The sequence below is a fragment of the Prionailurus viverrinus genome, chromosome D1 (genome assembly GCF_022837055.1).
Source record: "Prionailurus viverrinus isolate Anna chromosome D1, UM_Priviv_1.0, whole genome shotgun sequence".
In the NCBI taxonomy this organism is placed as follows: Eukaryota; Metazoa; Chordata; class Mammalia; order Carnivora; family Felidae; genus Prionailurus; species Prionailurus viverrinus.
Genome location: NC_062570.1, coordinates 13,992,127 through 14,009,803, shown reverse-complemented (window position 1 = coordinate 14,009,803; position 17,677 = coordinate 13,992,127). Strand labels below are relative to the sequence as shown.

Sequence of the window (17,677 nt, the reverse complement as noted above, 5' to 3'; positions counted from 1 at the left end):
GGGCCACCCCGGGGGACTTGCTGGATGGCAAGCAGACCTGCGGGTACCAGGGAGCCAATTTCAGTAACAGGTTTAAGGGAGCCCGGAGACTGGAGAAAATGCAGCTGACTCAGCCACTCTAGGCTCCTGTAAGTCCAGAGGGAGCCTTGGGAGTAAAGGAGCTGCAGATTGCTGCAGAGCCCAGTGCCGGGGGCGAGTGGGGGGTGTGGGGGGGCTTCCCTCTCACACTTCCTCGGGTGGGGGTGGGACGGGCAGCGGGGCTGACGGCAGGGACCTGGAGGCGGGCGTTACTAAGGGACGGGGGAGGACTTTTTCCATGCCTGGAGAATTAATGTGGTTCTCCGTCTTGGCGGGTGTCAGAACAAAATACCTTACTGGATATTCCGAGAGAGCTTTATAGTTTTCAAAGCATTTTCATGATTATTATCTTATTTCATTTTCATGGTATCTTTGTGAAGTAGGGAACAGAAGCTTGGAGAGCTTACTGGGGTTTTGAGGGTGTTTGGTTTTTTTTGTTTTGTTTTGTTTTGTTTTGTTTTGTTTTGTTTTGTTTTGTTTTTTAATCGGTACAAGACCATAGAGTCAGGGCTGGAAACCTAGACTTGACATTGAGGCCAGTGTCTTCCCTCCTCTTTGATGTTGTCATCAGATGTGATGAACGTCTTAGCAGTCAGGGATGGGACATTGAAACAGGACATCCAGGAGAAGATCCAAGAGAGAAGGGGCTTCGAGGTCAGAAAGGCCAGGGCTTGCTTCTGGGTTCTCCAGCTTACTTCCTGTGTGACCTTGGGCAAATTCCTTCACCTCTCTGAGTCTTAGAAAATGAGGATGTCATAAGTGCATCGTATCGATTAACAAAATAGCTCATGCCTTGTGCCAATACCTGGCACATCCTAAGTTCTCCATAACAATGAGAAATCATCACTATTGCTTTCTGAAAACGGGAAAAAACTTATGACCTTGGGTAGAAAGGGGAAAAATCTCTCCTGCACCTGGTCTGTCAGTGATTTTCAGAAGACACTATTAATCTGAAGGAGGCAGGAGAAAAAAGCTAAGCCCCAGAATGAGTTGTCAGTAAAACCGTATTTGAACTAGCATCTGTTTATTCAAAAATACGTGTAAAACAAAAACACGTTGAAGACATTTTTCAGCTTCTGCACCCAGGGCATACCCAGTCACCACAGCTGGATGACTAGGAGAAGGGGGGACGTCAGAGAATCTTCTCAGAGTCTCTTGTGTGAAATAAGCAAGTGGACCCCAGTGGGCTGTGAGGACGGCAGGACCAGCCATAGGGGAGGGTCAGGCCTCAGGCTGCCCCCGTCGGGCTGAGGCCTCTCTGAGTGTCCACCTAGAAAAGGTTGCATTGTCCTCCTTCAGGACCGAGGTGGGGAGCAAGCTGAGGTCCTGTGGTGAGCATGTTGTCCTCATATCCCTCCCTCTGGAAGGGTCCGCATCTCAGGATGCCCCTTTCAGACGTCTGAGAATTACAGGCCTAGGCTACTCACACGAGAACTAGAAACTGACTCCTCCCTTCACAAACAAGGAAGGAGAGGCCCAGAGAGGGCAAGGGATCTGCTTGGAGCCACACAGCAATCTCTCCTCTTTACCCAACCGTTCGGCATCCACTTGGGCCTCCCCGGGCCGTCGTCCAGAGCTACTGAAAGTTGCTCCAAGCTGCGGGCACGGGAGCAGGGGAAGGTCGAGCCACATCTGCTGTGCAGTCTCTCCCCGGCTGCAGGCTGTGCGCCAGCCTCGGGGAAAAGCGTGTCTTCTGAGGCTCCCTGAGTCCTTGACCAGGACCAGGGCACAATGCAAACGGGAGAACAATGGGGAGTGTGTGAGGGAGCCCAGCCGGAGAGGGTATTGATCATGTTTAAAAAAGGAAACGCATACCGAGGAGCACAGAAAAACCTTCCCAACGCACCAGCTGGCCTAGCTAATTAGCGCGGGTGAGCCCGTGTCAGCCGCCAGCTCGGAGCCTGGAAGAAAACAATTCGCTCAACAAACAGAACATCTAAGGGGGAACAAAAGGAAAACAGCCACTGTCCCCTAACCTCCAGGGAGTTCGTACAGTCCAGGGAAGGGCGGGTGATGGGGCGGGAGCCCAGGCGGAGGTGGGGATTATTTACACTCAGACGCACCTGGGGGCAGAGGGCCGAGGTGGCATCCGGCCCTGAGAAGGGGGTGTCACTGTGCTGGGGGCCGAGTGGCCCCTTCCCCTCTACGAGGGGAATCTCACTGCCCCTCAGAGCACTGGCTCTGAGCCCTGCCTCTCTTTGGGGGCCTTTGTCACCATGCACTAGGTGACTTCTCTGGGCAGGTCACAGGTGTGGCAGGAGGAAGCAGGGCAGCAGCTTGGGTCAGTCTGAACTTGCAGCCTGACCTTGGGCAGAAGGCCTCCCCGATGGCAGGCTGGGCACAGCGGGCAGCCCACCTGGTCTGAATGTTGGTTCTGCCAGAGACGAGACTGTGCAGGGGGCCCCTCAGTGTAATGACACGTGGCCTGTGCTGGGCTGGCCTGTTGGCCTCTGGCTGTAAGGGAGGCCAGCATTTCCCTGAGGACATTGCCTGGAGGGAAAGAGCTGAGTGTTCTGTGGAGGAAGTGGGGGTGGGCCAGGGGTGAGGGACCAGCAGACAATTGAAGCTCCTCAAGTGACTCAATTCAGGTTATTTGGGTCCAGAGCTACCCAACAGTGCAGAGACAGAGGGAGAGGATGACAGGCAGGAAGAAGGGGGGAAGGAAGGGAGGGAGGGAAGAAGGAAGGAAGGAAGGAAGGAAGGAAGGAAGGAAGTGAGGGAGGGAAGGAGGGAAAGAGGAAGGGGAGGAGGGAGGGGAGGAAGGAAAGAGAAGGAGGGAAGGAAAGAAGGAAGGAAAGAAGGAGGGGACAAGGGAGGGAGAGAAGGGAGGGGAGGAGGGAAGGAAGGGAAGACGAAGGGGAGGAGGGAAGAAAGGAAAGAAGAAAGGAAGAAGGGGGGAAGGAAGAAGGAAGGAAGGATGGAAGGCAGGAAAGAAGGAAGTGAGGGAGGGAAGGAGGGAAAGAGGAAGGGGAGGAGGGAGGGAAGGAAGGAAAGAGAAGGAGGGAAGGAAAGAAGGAGGGGACAAGGGAGGGAGAGGACGGTGGGAAAGAGGGAAGGGAGGAGGGAGGGAGGGGTAGACGGAGGGGTGGAGGGAGGGAGAAGGAAGAAATGAAACACGTTTCTCTATTAGATGTCTCAGCAATCCTCGCAGCACTCTGTGAAATCAGTATTGTGACTCCCTCTCGAAAGATGAGGAAATGGGACACAAAGCGATCACACAGGGAGTAAGTCAGTGTCCAGGGAGATTGGGTGTTGTTGAGCACGTACTGGGCTCTCCAGATCCGGTGAGGAGAGTGAGTGACAGGCGCGCCCCCACTGCTGCTCACTGTTGTGAGTCCCTTGGCTCCATCCGTGCCTCCGGGTCCCTGCCTCTCGGGCTCCGTCTCTTCTCCCACAGATTACAAACCTTGTGATCAGAAGGAAGCTGAGTTCCTGAGGGCGATTGGCCCTCTGCTTCAGGGTACTGCCAGGCGGCAACGTGGCCGAGTGGAAAGAACATCGGGACTGAATTCAAGAGAGTGTGCTGGGATCCCCGCTGCCCCACTTCCTAGCTGGGTGATGTCGAATGCCTCACCTCATCCTTGAGGACCCCAGCTTCATCATCAGTAAAATGGGGCGTGGAAACAGTTCCCTCAGAAATCTGTAAAAATCGTATATGACATTACACGTACCCCAAAGCCCATTCTTAAAAGGCAAGGTGCAATCGTTTTTAGGAAGTATCATTTTAGTAAAAAAAAGAATCGCAGAGGATTCTGAATGTTTTTCTCTACTTCTGAAATTACAAGATGGATGGATCGTTAAGGGTGTTATTTCCAGCATCATGGCACAGGGATCAGGGAGACTTACCGGGGACCGAGTTCCTTCCCCAGTATCTAAACCACATTGCCTGGTCCTACCCTCTTCTCCCTCCTCCAGAGTGTGAGATAGATTCTGAACATGGGCAGGGTAGGGGGCTGAGTTATGAATTAGGACGTCCCTTCAGGGAATCTCTTCCTTTGAGTGTAGACTTGATCACGTTCGTCTCTGTGTGTTTGTAAATGTACACGCGAACGTGCCCACGTTCATTTCCATCCATTTCTTGCTTTTATGTCTCAGTCAATAGTTTTTGGCAATGCCTTTGCAACACCATGAACTGTAGACAGGAAATAAGACCCATCCATTTGTGCTGGTACAAGCTAAAGATTTTCTATAAAGTGACCACATTTCCAGGCTGGGCGAATGGATTTCACTGCAGGAAAAAAAAATATTGTGAGGTGGGAGAAGTGCAGCAAAGGGAAATATTGGCCACTTTAATGATTTACAGAAGCATAAAAAACCTCCTTGCCTGCTGAGATTTCATATTTCCCCTCCTGCCGGTAAGGGGGCTGGGGTAGGGGGTCTGATTTGAGCTGTCGTGTGAGGAAGCCTGAAAATGCAAAGCCAAGGCTGGCCCCTTCCTGAACATTCTGTAGCCTCCGGTTGAGCTGTCTGACCCGAGGAGCTGGCGGTGGTTGGGGAAGGGATGGAAAAAAAAGAATGAAGGTGGGCACACCTTTTAGGGGTGACCGTTGCACACGTAGAGCCTGGAATACTAGCCTGGGGAAGAGATGCTTAAGAAAGGCAGCTCCTTCATTTTGCACCTGGGGAAACAGAGAGCCAGAGATATAAAGTGACTTTTCCAAGATCACAACTCTAGTTTACAGACAAACTGGAACTATACCCAGACCTTCTGGATGCCAGTCCTAAATTCTTTCAGCTATACCCACTATTAATACCATCATTGTTAGTATAATTCCCATCACAAAAAGACCACCAAGAGCTTCCTACCTGCCACAACTACACCAGCAGTTTTCCTAACAACATCACGCTCAATTTTCATACCAACTCTAAAAACAATAGTTCAGATTGGCGTGCCTGGGTGGCTCAGTTGGTTGAGCATCCGACTCTGGCTTGGGTCATGATCCCATGATTCAAGGGTTTGAGCCCCGCATCAGGCTCTGTGCCGACGGCTCAGAGCCTGGAGCCTGTTTCAGTTTCTGGGTCTCTCTCTCTCTCTCTCTCTGCCCCTCTCCCCCCTCAAAATATGAATAAGCATTAAAAAAATAAACAAATAAAAATGATGTGTTATGATTTCCACTTTAGATGAGGAAACCGGGACCCAGAAAGACTAAATAGCTTGCTGAGATCACACAGCCAGTTAGTAACACAGCCAGGGTTTGAACCAACACCACCAGGATCTGCGCCCAGATCGCTTCTGAAGAGCAGGAAATCCAGAAACAGAGAGTAATAAACTACCCCTCAGACACGCTGTCTTAACTTCACCAACGAACACAGTCAAACATGTCTGGCTTGAACAATTCAGAGCAACAGTGGCTTTAAAGCAAAGCCCAAGATGGTTAAATTTAGATGGGAAACAAATGGGAAGCAGCCCGTTTCCTGTACGGTTGCCGTAATTTGAATGGCTTGCAGCAGTGAGTAGTGGGAATTGAGCTATTAATAAAGGAGCCGGCAGAATGATTTACAATCAGACATTAATATGGAGATTTTCATAAACACAATAATTCACACCCAAGCAGAGTCATAAATGTAAAGTTGCATTAACTATTCTAGCTGGCATGGAATGTCACACACAGTGTGAAATTGAACATTCCATTGTACTGTAATAATGGACTAACGGAAAGTTTTTCTTGGGTGGGGGGTGGAGGTGGGGCAGTGGGAGACCAGATACTTCCTATTGCAAACTTACTTAGTCCTAGTAAGGACCTAGCTCTGCCCTTGGCTTACACCTTCAAAAAACAAAGCAAAACAAAACAACTCCCCCTCCCCCAAACTTTTCATACTGAAATAATTTTAGATTTACAGAAAAGTTACAAAGATAGTTAAGAATAGAGAGGATATCCTTCACCCAGCTTCCCCTATTTTAACATCTTATATAACTGTGGTATATTTATCAAAACGATGAAGGTAATGTTGGTACGATACTATTAACTAACCTCCAGACTTTATTTAGATTTCAGTAATACCCTTTCTTTTTCTGTTCCAGAATCCCGTCCACGATCCACATAACGTTTGATCATCAAGTCTCCATAGCTGCTGGTCTGTGACACTTTTTCAGTCTTTCCTTGTGGTTCATGGCCTAGACAGTTTTGAAGATACTGGTCAGGTATTTTGTAGAACGTCTCTCAATTTGAGTTTGTCTGATGTTTTCCTCAATTCTAGGCTGAGGTTATGGGTTTTGGGAAAGACCACCACAGAGCTGAATTGCCCTTCTCAACACATCACACAAGGGCGCATTATATCCATGTGACTTATCACTGATGTAGTTGACCTTGACCATTTGGGTAAGGTGGGAGGTATTCGCCAGGTTTCTCCACTCTAAAGTTACTATTTTTTCCCCTCTCTGCATCCTATTCTGTAGAAGCCAACTCACTAAGTCCAGCCCATACTGAGGGACAGGGAGGATTAAGCTCTACCTCCCAGAGGGAGACATTTCTACACATATTATTTGCCTTACACTTTTTTTTTTAATTTTTTTTTTTCAACGTTTATTTATTTTTGGGACAGAGAGAGACAGAGCATGAACGGGGGAGGGGCAGAGAGAAAGGGAGACACAGAATTGGAAACAGGCTCCGGGCTCTGAGCCATCAGCCCAGAGCCTGACGCGGGGCTCGAACTCACGGACCGCGAGATCGTGACCTGGCTGAAGTCGGACGCTTAACCGACTGCGCCACCCAGGCGCCCCTGCCTTACACTTTTTAAAAAATAATTTTAGATTGATTGAACTCTTTGCATTTTACTATAAATAATAAATTATAATAAATAAAAAATAAATAAGAAAAAAATAATAAATTCCCAGGCTTCTTAAGCACATTATTTTGAACATAATTTGACTTCTTCTTGATTGCTTCCTGTCCTAAGTATACTCTAATCTCTCTAAATTTTGTGGCCTTTTCTCAGTTCTTACCTCCCTTGTCCTCTGCAGATTTTGACATTGTTGGCCACTCTTCATCAAGGAAAAAAATTTCTCCCGATGACCCTGCCATTATTCTCTTCAGTCTCTTCTTCCTCCTTCTCAGCTCATCGCCACTGTGCACCTGCCTCCATTTCACTTTCAGTCCCTGCTCCTCTTCCTTCCCTCCCACCTGAGCAAACATGCTGTCCGGGTGTCCTGTGGTCCTCACCTCTCCTCTCTCTCCAGTGCTTCCCTGAGCAATCTCACTCACTACATGGCTTCAAGCATCATCATGACTCACATGACTCTTAAATCCCTGTCTACACCCTGGATCCCTCTCTATGGCTACTGTTCAGGCTTGACCTCTCCTGGCCACCTCTGCCTTCTGCTATACACCAAACTCATTGTCTCTTTATTAGAGGACTGTTTAAGCTGTGTTTCCCTTTTATGTGAAAATCTGAGCTGGTAGAGGTCTGGGTAAGAGGCACAGCTCTGCTGGGGCCCCTTGTTGTTCTAATCCTAATGCTTTGGAGGTTGCCCTCGCCTGCATGGCTCACTACTCCATTCCTATATAGACCTTTAGGAAAGGGAAAGAAGAATGGAAAACAAGGGGCTCTTTTTAAGGGAATGATCTGGAAGTGGCACATATCATTCCGCTTACATCCCATTGGTCAGAACCTAATCACATGGCAACACCTGTTGCAAGGGAGACTGGGAAATGAAGTCTTTAGCTGGGTAGCCATCTATACAGCATGGAGGAGAAGGAATATTGAGGTCATTAGCAACCCCCAAAACTTTTCAGTTTTTCAAAAAGGCCACCATTTTGTCTATTTCCTGACTCTCACAACTCCTGTCCCAATATTTGTTGGTGCTCCTTCCAGTAACCTTGATTGGAAATTTGGGTATTTGATATTTCCTCTTATTTTACCTCAACAAATTCCCCCGTGTTTAATATCGCTTCCCCATTCTTATTGACACTACACAAATTCAGACCTTCATTACCTCTCATTTGAGCTCTTGTAGTCATTTCATAAATGATTGTCATGTGTTCAATCCCTTCCTCCTCCAAACCATCTTTCGTATGGGTACTTATTAATCTCAGTCAACACAGCTCAACTCTTCAGCCTTATTTGTGAATCTTCAGTGGCTCCCAAATGCAAACCCAGGAAAGTCCAAATTCCTTAGTCTAGCACTCAAGGCCTTGCACAGTCTCTCCCAGGCTCTCCGACCCACTTCCACTCTCCATTTTGTTCTGCACCATATGCATTCTCCTTTACATGACACACCCTGCCTCAGCCCCCACTCCCTGTTGCTCTGCCTTGATAAGAGGATAGCACTTAACTGTGCTGATGGCTTGCTTTGAGTCAAACACAGTTAAATAGATTATTTCATTAAATACAGCAACCATAAGATAAATGATAATTATAACTATTTTACAAATGAGGAACAGAGGCTCAGAGGAGCAAAGTAACTTACCCCTAACTCTCTGCCTAGAATGTGACAGAGCTGTTTGAGCCCAGGCTTGTGTAACTCCAGAGCCTGTGGTATTGTCCCTAGACTACACCATTCCCTGTCCCAATGACTGCTCAGGATGCTTCCTCCACCAGAAATGCCCTCTCCTCTTATGAACTCATGGTGAAATCTTTTATATCTTTCAAAGCCCACTTTGAAGGCCATTTCTTCCATGAAGCCTTGTCTGGATAACTCAACTGGAATTTATGCCTCTTTCCTCTGACTCCCACAGCCAGGTGTCTACGCCTCTCTTTCAACACTTAGCATCTTCAACCTTGTGTTACAAGTGTTTACAACAGACTTGTCTTAATTTTTCCACACTGGACCCCGAACTTGAGGATGACAATGTTGTTGGGCAGTATAGGTCAGTATTACTCATTTTTGGTCTCTGAAGTAGAGTGTCATATGATCTCAACCCCCCACATCTAATCTCAGCATCCAAAATATTTCTCAAATCTAACTCCTCTCTTCCTTCTCTATTACTGCTTCTCAGGCCCTCAACATGTCTCTCCTGGATCACTGCAATTATCGCCAAATATGTCCCTGACCTACTCTTAAGTTCCTCTCCATAAGGCTTCCAGAGTGATTGGTCCCCATTAATGGCTTCCATGTCCAATGCAATGTACTCTAAGCACCTTAACTTGGTAGGGAAGTCTCTCCAAGATGGCGACCATACCTACCTCTGTTGTCTAGCTTGTTCTTACCTTTTTATGCTCGAGAGATAGTGGATACACTATACAGGTTCTCATACTTTTGTGGCATTCTTAGACTATTCTGCCTTTCTGAAATGTCTTTCCCAGCTTCCTTTGTTAATGCTTACACGAAGACTCGTCTTGGGCAGGGTGACCTTCAGGAAGCATTCCCTGAACTCCAGATTGGGCTGGCTGCTCTTTTTTCCTCTCATGGTATGTTCATATGTTATTATATTCAAATGCATATCTCTTTTAGTTGTACCATTTAATTGGAATTATCCATTTATGTGTCTGTTCAGCCACCTGTTTGCACATTTTAGAGGTTAGAAATGATGCCTTGGTCAGCTTTGTCTTCCTTACACCTAAGTCAATGCATATGTTAGGTATTAAAATGTAGCAGTTTGTTGAGTGAATCATAAAAATCAATTACTGTATTATGCCTTAATACAGTGATACCAGCTGGTCTACTGGAATTCGTAAAGATTATTGCCTATATTAAAGGATCTGTCTTTCTTTCTTTTTTTTTTTTTTTGTAGTTTATTTTTTCATTTTGAGAGAGAGAGAAAGAGGGAGAGAGAATGTGTGCCAGGGTAGGGGCAGAGAGAGAATCCCAAGCAGGCTCTGCACTGCCAGCAAGGAGCCCAGTGCAGGGTGTGGTCCCATGAACTGTGAGATTATGACCTGAGCCAAAACCAAGAGTTGGATGCTCAACCAACTGGGACCCAGGTGCCACTGGAATCCCATCTTTCTGTATCTGCCTGCGGTATTTTCTGCTGTCATTTCACACAGTGGTGAGGAAACTTGCCTGTAGAGGCACCTGGGTGACTCAGTCAGTTAAGCATCTGACCACGGCTCAGGTCATGATCTCATGGTTCCATGAGTCTGAGCACCGCATTGGGCTGTCTGCTGTCAGTGCAGAGCCTGCTTTGGATTCTCTGTCTCCCTCTGTCTCTCTCTCTCTCTCTCTCTCTCTCTCTCTTTCAAAAATAAACATTAAAAAAAAACTGCCTGTATTGGCTCTTCTTTTATTAAGGGAAGTCCTCTATTAGATTCTGGATCAGGAAACTAAGATGGCTACAATAGTATTAGAACAAGAGTATTTTATAAATGTAGCAACGCCACCAGTTTTGCCTGATTTTTTTTTTTGGTTCCATCCTGGTTCTTGGTATGTTTTGCAGTGGTATGGCTCCAGGATTCAGGTTAGAGAGCTAGAACCAACTGGGACACATAAGACGTTATTCTGCTCTTTCTTTGAATGTGACTAAAAAGTCGTAGTTTTTCCAAGACTATTCTAGACATACTCTCTTTGCATTCATATATTTTATCTTCTTTGATCCCCCAGAATATCCCTTTACAGCTAATGTATTATCTGAATTTTACAGATAATGAAAGAGACACATAGAGGTTAATGGGCACATCTAAGGTCACACAGGCAGTAAGTAGCTGAGTCATGCCATGAATCAGGTATCTCCACTCAAAATCCAGTGTTCTTGCCTTTATCCTACATTTCTCTTCTTCTAGGAAAATTGTATCTATCTAAACCGATGCTTTTTAAAACTGCAGCTTGCAGCCCACTATTTGGCCATAAAGCAAATTTAGTGCATAGTAAGGAGCATCCATATGGGATGGGACAGGATGGAATGGAATGGAATGAATGGAATGGAATAGAATGGAATAGAATGGAATAGAATAGAATAGAATAGAATAGAATAAAGTCTGAAATATCAGAGAGCGAGTACTGGTCATGAAACTTTTGTCCCAGGTCATAATATAACATATTTTTCTTACTCTGGATCATAGTAACAACAGCAACAACCAAAGTGGAAAAGTTCTTCTCTTAACTACGTCTTAAAATAAGTCGCCAAAGTGACCTTCTCATTTCCGAATGTGATAGGCATGTTGCGGTTTCCGTCTTCTTTGACCCCGGGTAGATTTTGACACCTGCATCTGCTTGCGCCATCACCAAATGCCTGTCTCCCTTGCAGCCTTAAGCCCCTCTTTCCCCTGGGACTTGCGCGTCCCCGACGGTCCTTATTCTAGCACCTGAATGTTGGTGTTCCCTAGAGCTCTCCATGACCCTCTTTTCTTCCTGCTCTGTGGTCTTAGCCTACGTCCAACTTCAACCACCATCCAAAAGCCAGGGACCCCCAGATCAGAGCACAGCACCCCCCCTTCTCTCCCAAGCTCGACTCACAGCCGTCTCCTGCACCCCTGCTTCTAGATGTCCCCAGGTCTCTCAGAACAAGCGAGTCCAAATGAACTCATTATTGACCCTTCAAGCCCACTCCCCGCTGTGTCGGGGCGGGGAGGGGGGGGACCTATTCACCCGGCCATCCAAGCTAATAACCTGGGAGTTCTTCCTGACTCCTCTTTCTCTCATGCCTCGACATCAAATCAATGGCCTCTCCCTGTCAATTCTGACTCTGCTACACCTCTCAAAATTGTCTGCTCTGCCACTTTCTTAGTTCACAGCCTCATTATCTCTCATTGAACTACTGCTTCCATTATCTCCTTCCTGCAGTCGATCTTCCACATTGCTGCCCCGATCTCAAAAATGCAAATCTGACCACCTTGGGTCCTTATGTGAAGTCATCCCATGGGTTCGCTCCAGCGCGGACTGGATGAAGGGGATCACCTTGCAGCATCCCCTGTGAGCCCCTTTGACTCTGCCCACCCTTGCTTCCTCCTCTCTCCCTCTCACCTGTCCCTCGAATCCCCTCTTGGCTGCAGCGTCCACCTGCTGATGTATATTCCAGCTTGAACTCCGTGGCTGCTTCCTCTGAAGGGTCCTCTTCTTAAGACTCGCTTCCTGTGTCGATACCTGGGCTCACCCCTGGCTTTAGGACATTCCCTAAATACGTCTTGCTTTTCACATCATGCTAGACTGTAATTGATTATTTGCGTTTCAGGCTCTGGCACTCTACTGTGAACATTTCGAGAACTAGAATTAGGACTTATCCACTTTCCTATGCCTGAGGCACTGGCATATAGTAGGTGTTCAATAATGTTTGTAAAATAAATGAAGTCTCAGTTCTGCCGTTTACTAGCTGTTACTTTGAGCAATTCCCTTAACCTCTCCAGCTTCGTTTTCTTCTGTAAGTGGATAGAAAGTAACGATTATCCGTTGCTTCTATGCATCAGGACCTACACTGTGTTTTTATATAGGCTGTTTAATTCTTACCGCATACCTCATCTTACGGGTAGTAGAAATGATTCCCCATCTTACAGGTACAAAAAAGGACACTGGAAGAATGGGAGCACGTCGTCTGTGGTTGGACAGCTGGTGGGTGGCCATTGACGGGATTTGAACTTACGTCTGCCTGGGTCCAGCGCTCTTTCCACTACACCAAGCTGCCAATAGAAAAAAAGAAGAGAGTATCGACCTCACCGGGATTAAATGTGATAATGTATGTGAAAGCACTTTGTAAACTGTTAAATGCCATGAAAATGTGAGATGATATTATTGTCATTAAGATCTGCCATGGTCTGCCTATCATGGTTAGAATTCTCAGAAACTGAATATTGGAAATCATTCCGTTAGAGCTGGCTGCAAAGGCCTATGGGAATCAGACACCACTCCCGGACTATTTCTGCAGGATACCTGCTCCCTGCTTGCGGATGCAAATAAGCAGCCGCAATACAACAGGAGGCCCAGGGGAATGCAAGAATGCTGTGCCCAGGGGGAAACCAGGGCAGGTGTGCCTGTCAGTTACAGGTCGTGACACCCTCTGAATGCCCCAGTGACACAGTTGTGTTTTAGAATCTTTGCTGCTGCAACATCCCATTTAGAATCTTGGTGTCGTGCTTGGGGTCGCGAACTGCGCTGCGTTTAGCTGCTGCTGCCGGTGTGCGAATCGTTCTGTTGACAATCCTATGGTTGCTATCTGGGTGGCGTGCCTGTAGGATGGCGGTGATCTATGACAGTGCCTTGCATCAGGGAGGCATCAGGCAACCACCACGAGACACAAGATTCTCAATCGAAATGTATTGTGCTTAGCTGGCCATTTAGTCACCTGAAGCCGTCAGGAGGCTCTGGGAAGGACGGCTGCGTGAGGGTATATGGCAGCCAAGCCTTGTGGCCTATCAGAGTCACTTTCTCCCGTTGATGGCAGGACGGTGGGAAAGACAGTCTTGTGTTTTAATTGACTGGGTAAACTGCCTGGGCAGTGGAAGGTTAACTCCTTAAATTCCCCTTTCATCGTTTGAACGCCACTTAATTCCATCTAATATCTTTGCTTGTTAATGGCTCTTGTTTTTTATTGCTGAAAGGAAACATGTTCTAACCAATCTGGACAAACCATGGGCATGTCTATAATTTAATGTCTGCTGACCCCGGTTTGTGGCATTTTTTCTTCAAGTGCATTTTCCCCGGGTGTGTAAACCCTCCCTTGTGTCCGCCTAACATCCTTCTCCAAACTCAGTTCATTTTCTTCTCAGGTTAATAAAAAAAAAAATGGCAGGGGCTGGGGGGACTTTACAGTGATGCTCTGAAAAGGCTGTGGAGAGAGATTCTATTGGATATGGAATCAAATCTTAAAAACGTTTGCCTTATTTCTTAGGAACTATGAAATGTGATTTCCTGTAATGAATAACAACTAATTCAATCCAGAGCGCTAAAGCAAATGCCTCCCAATTTTGTCCCTTCAAAGACTGCTTCCTCTGAACTCACTGTACTGCCTCACAACTGGGAGCCCGTGATCGGTTTTGAGGGGCAAGGACTAGGGCTGAAACTGATTGTTCTTGAATGTTGTCAGCTCTGGAAAATTCCTAATATACTCAGGAATGCTATGTTTACAATAGTCTGGCTTCTACACCACAAGTAGACATGAGTCACCCAGATTCATGAACAAAGTGCTTGGATATCAACGTGTCATAAATTTCCCTGGAGGAAGAGACATCATTAATCTCCTTTCCTTTCTTTCCCCAGGGGAAGGAGATAGTGGATTATGGACCCTCTCCAGGTGGTGGTCAGAGGATATCAGACCAGGTAATAGATACACTTAATTATTATTGCTTTCACCCTGAGATCTCAACAACTTGGCTTCCAGGACTGTGGTATTTACCATGGAGAGGCATGCCTACCGTGCCGCCATTTCCAAGATGGCAGGTGTGAGACCCGTCACACCAACGGATCTTCCTTAGGTTGAGAAGTTCATAAGAGTAACAATAGAACCCAAGACGCTGAATTCCCTGTTCCAGCTCTCTATGTTGGCCTGAGCTGTTTCCAAATGGGCTCGAGGAAGCAAACATTCAGCATTCTCTGGTTTTCTCGCCCCCGTCTTTTGTAGCCATTTCTGTTGTCTTTGGGAGCCAAGGGCATGCATGAGGAACCAAATCTTGTAAACACAGTGCCTGAGTTTTGCCCCTGAGATGCTATAACTGCGCAGATAACAACATTGGACTGAAGCTAATAGCCCAGCATGGCTCACGGCAGTATTCTGAGCTTACCTACAGATTCACTGTGGTGTTACTTATGGAGATGACAGATTTACTGTAGCTCAACTTAATAAAATAACATTTATGGGAATATCTGCACAATTAGAGCATACTCCAGGTCATAAATATGCTCCAGCCAAAGCCACATCATACACATTCCCCAACTTTTGGACACCGCTGTTCTTTGGAGATTGATGAGAGTTCTTGCAGGTAACTAGCAGCTGGATACAGGAAAGGTGCCCAAAAAAGGACTCAGAGAAGCTCCCTAGTTCTTAAGAGAGAATTCTACTTCATAACCCATTCCTTTTCAACATGTCCATTACAAGTTGCTATGTTGTATGTGCGTCTCCTGGTTCATTAGCACCTTAACTGGAGACAGCCAGGTGCAATTAAATTTAGCCAAGTGAACACTCACTTTTTACCTGTGTAGCCCTGTGTATGTGTATCTCCCTGGGCCTCCCTTTTCTCCCCTTTAAGTTCTGGGAGTTGGGGGATGCCCGGGTGGCTCAGTCGGTTAAGCGTCCGACTCGTGATGTCGGTTCAGGTCATGATCTCACGGTCGTGGGATCGAGCCCCGTGTCAGGCTATGCACTGAGCATGGAGCCTGCTTGGGATTCTGTCTCTCCCTCTCTCTCTCTGCCCCTCTTCCCCACTTGCATACACCCTCTCTTTCTCAAAATGAAGAAATAAACATTAAAAAAAAATAAAGCTTAAAAAAAATCTGGGAGTTGGGATAATGATCTCCAAGAGGCCGGAATTAGAAGTTTGTCTCTTCTGGGGTCACTCACCCAACAATCCTAAGCGAGAACAAAACAGGTGGTCAGCATGATTTGGGGGGATTATCTCTGGATTTCACAGTTTTGAACTTCATCTGACCCCTATCCCTGCCTCCCATACCAGTGGCCAGATATTATCTAGAGCTGCCTGAAGCTACTCAGTCCTCAGACATGGAACTCACCAGAAGTGGTGGAGCAGCCCCAAAGTCCTATCTTGCCCCAAAATGTCTGCCATCATTTTCAGTGGGATCCCCATAAAACAGTCCTGAGGACAGAATTACTAGTGAGGCAGATAGTTGATTCTTTGACTCTGGACAAGCTCGCTGGGTGGTTTTAGAGCTGTGTAGACAGAGTCTGGGTCAAACTGTTAAAAGCACTTGTGTAGGCAAGCCCAGCATCAGCTAGTGTCACAATGACCAGCTGGAAAGGGACAAATGTGAACAAACAATGGGCTGCTTTCTTTCACCATGCCAAATAACCCGGCCTACTGATTTTCTTTTCCCACTGACTTAATTGTTTTCTCAATGGATCTGACTCACTTCACAGATTGTTTCCAACCATGTGGACACAGCCCAAGTTGCCAAGTGTGGTGGTTCCTGTTCCCTCCACTCCAGTGAGGTAGCTGTGGGGGAGCTCGTTGACTCACCGCCCGCGGCTAGCCACGTGACAGCGTTTCATCACACCCTCCTTCTGGGTGCAAGCACTTGCTTGCAGACATGCAAGTCACAGACGCTGGGAGAAAGAGACACATCACACACATGCCCATGCACACACGCACGCGTGCACACGCACACACATTCACCATAGCAAGGAAGTCTGGTCGCGACACAGGGAAGTTCAAAGGGCTGGGCATCTTGAAATTTTGTAAATAGCCACTAACCCAGGACAAATTGGGCCCATTAATAATGAAAACAGCCAATTTCATTGATCTGCCTGTCTCACAGTTCACTTGCTTCTCTTCTTGGGATGGCAAAGCTCTCCTTCCGATCGCTCTACCCACTCTTAACACACAGGCCAGGAGCTGGGGCTGGCCTGAATGAGCTCTGTGGAGGCCACACCAGAACTCTGTGATTGGGGATGGAGTGTAGTCAAGAGTTTAATTGGTCAGTGAGTCACAGAAGCAGATACAAAGGGGTCATTGAAGCAAGGAAGGCCTGAAAGGGTCATAGGGAGCCAGAGTTCATAAGGGTCAGGACGCAAGAGTAGATGAATAGGGAGAGCCACATGTCGAAGTGGGTAAGAGGCTGGTCCAACAAGATGCCTGAGACAGGAGGCTGTGGGTGATGACTGGTTTGTGGTGAGTTCCTGGGCCCCTGTGGTGTGGAGGGAGGCTGGTGCCATAACATCAAGGCCAAGGCATGGCACATGGTTTTGCAAAATCCTTTCTACTAAACAGTTCTTACTACAGCTGAGCATACCCATACTCTATGATTCTAACAACTCCATTTCCAAATATACAGAAATGGATGCATATATAGAACGAAATACCTGTTAAAATGATCAGGACATCATTATTCATCGTAACCCAAATCCATAAATAATCCAAATGTTTCTCAATAGTGGAACAGATAATTGTGAATGACTCAGAGGGTGGAATAGTATACAGCAATGAAAAAGAACAAACATTGCATACAAACATTGAGCAAAAAGAGCTGGCTAGACCATAATGCATTGTGTCTGGGTCCATTCATATAAAATTCCGAAACATGGGGCGCCTGGGTGGCTCAGTCAGTTGAGCGTCTGACTTCAGCTCAGGTCATGATCTCACGGTCCGTGAGTTCAAGTCCCGTGTCGGGCTTTGTGCTGACAGCTCAGAGCCCGGAGCCTGTTTTGGATTCTGTGTCTCCCTCTTTCTCTCTCCTCCCCTGCTCATGCTCTGTCTCTCTCTTCTCAAAAATAAATAAATATTAACAAAATTTTTTTTAATTCCTAAACAGCCAAAACGAATCTGTGGTGATTGAAGGCAAGTGGCCACTTTTGGAGAAGAAGGCCGGAACAGCGTTAGTGTGACTGGAACAGACTAAGAAAAGCTTTTGGAGTGCTGTGAATTATCTGTTTCTTGATCCAGTGGGAGTGGTACTACTATGTTTACTTTTTGTGTATATTCTACTTCGATAAAAATCTTTTTATAAAAATTGGAGGCGGGTTTTCAAAAAGGAAGCAGGCAAAGAAGACCGTGGACTATGAACGTCCTCTGCCACCAGGTATGTTTCTCACGTGAACGCGCATGATCGTACTTGATTGTACTTGCT

The 17,677-nt window shown here is 46.7% G+C and overlaps 1 long non-coding RNA gene across 3 annotated transcripts; it reads right to left on the bottom strand.

Annotated features, from left to right (window-relative positions):
- Nucleotides 1-3,848: 3,848 nt before the first annotated feature.
- Nucleotides 3,849-15,778, bottom strand: LOC125176894 (uncharacterized). 3 transcript variants are annotated; one of them, XR_007156422.1, is made up of 5 exons: nucleotides 15,608-15,778; nucleotides 11,915-12,564; nucleotides 6,051-6,193; nucleotides 4,610-4,697; nucleotides 3,849-4,306 (listed from the first exon to the last, which is right to left on the bottom strand). It is a non-coding gene; the product is annotated as an uncharacterized LOC125176894 (long non-coding RNA). The 3 variants fall into 3 exon arrangements; XR_007156423.1 differs by having other exon boundaries at nucleotides 3,849-4,697; nucleotides 11,915-12,306; nucleotides 12,402-12,564; XR_007156421.1 differs by having other exon boundaries at nucleotides 3,849-4,697.
- Nucleotides 15,779-17,677: the final 1,899 nt, after the last annotated feature.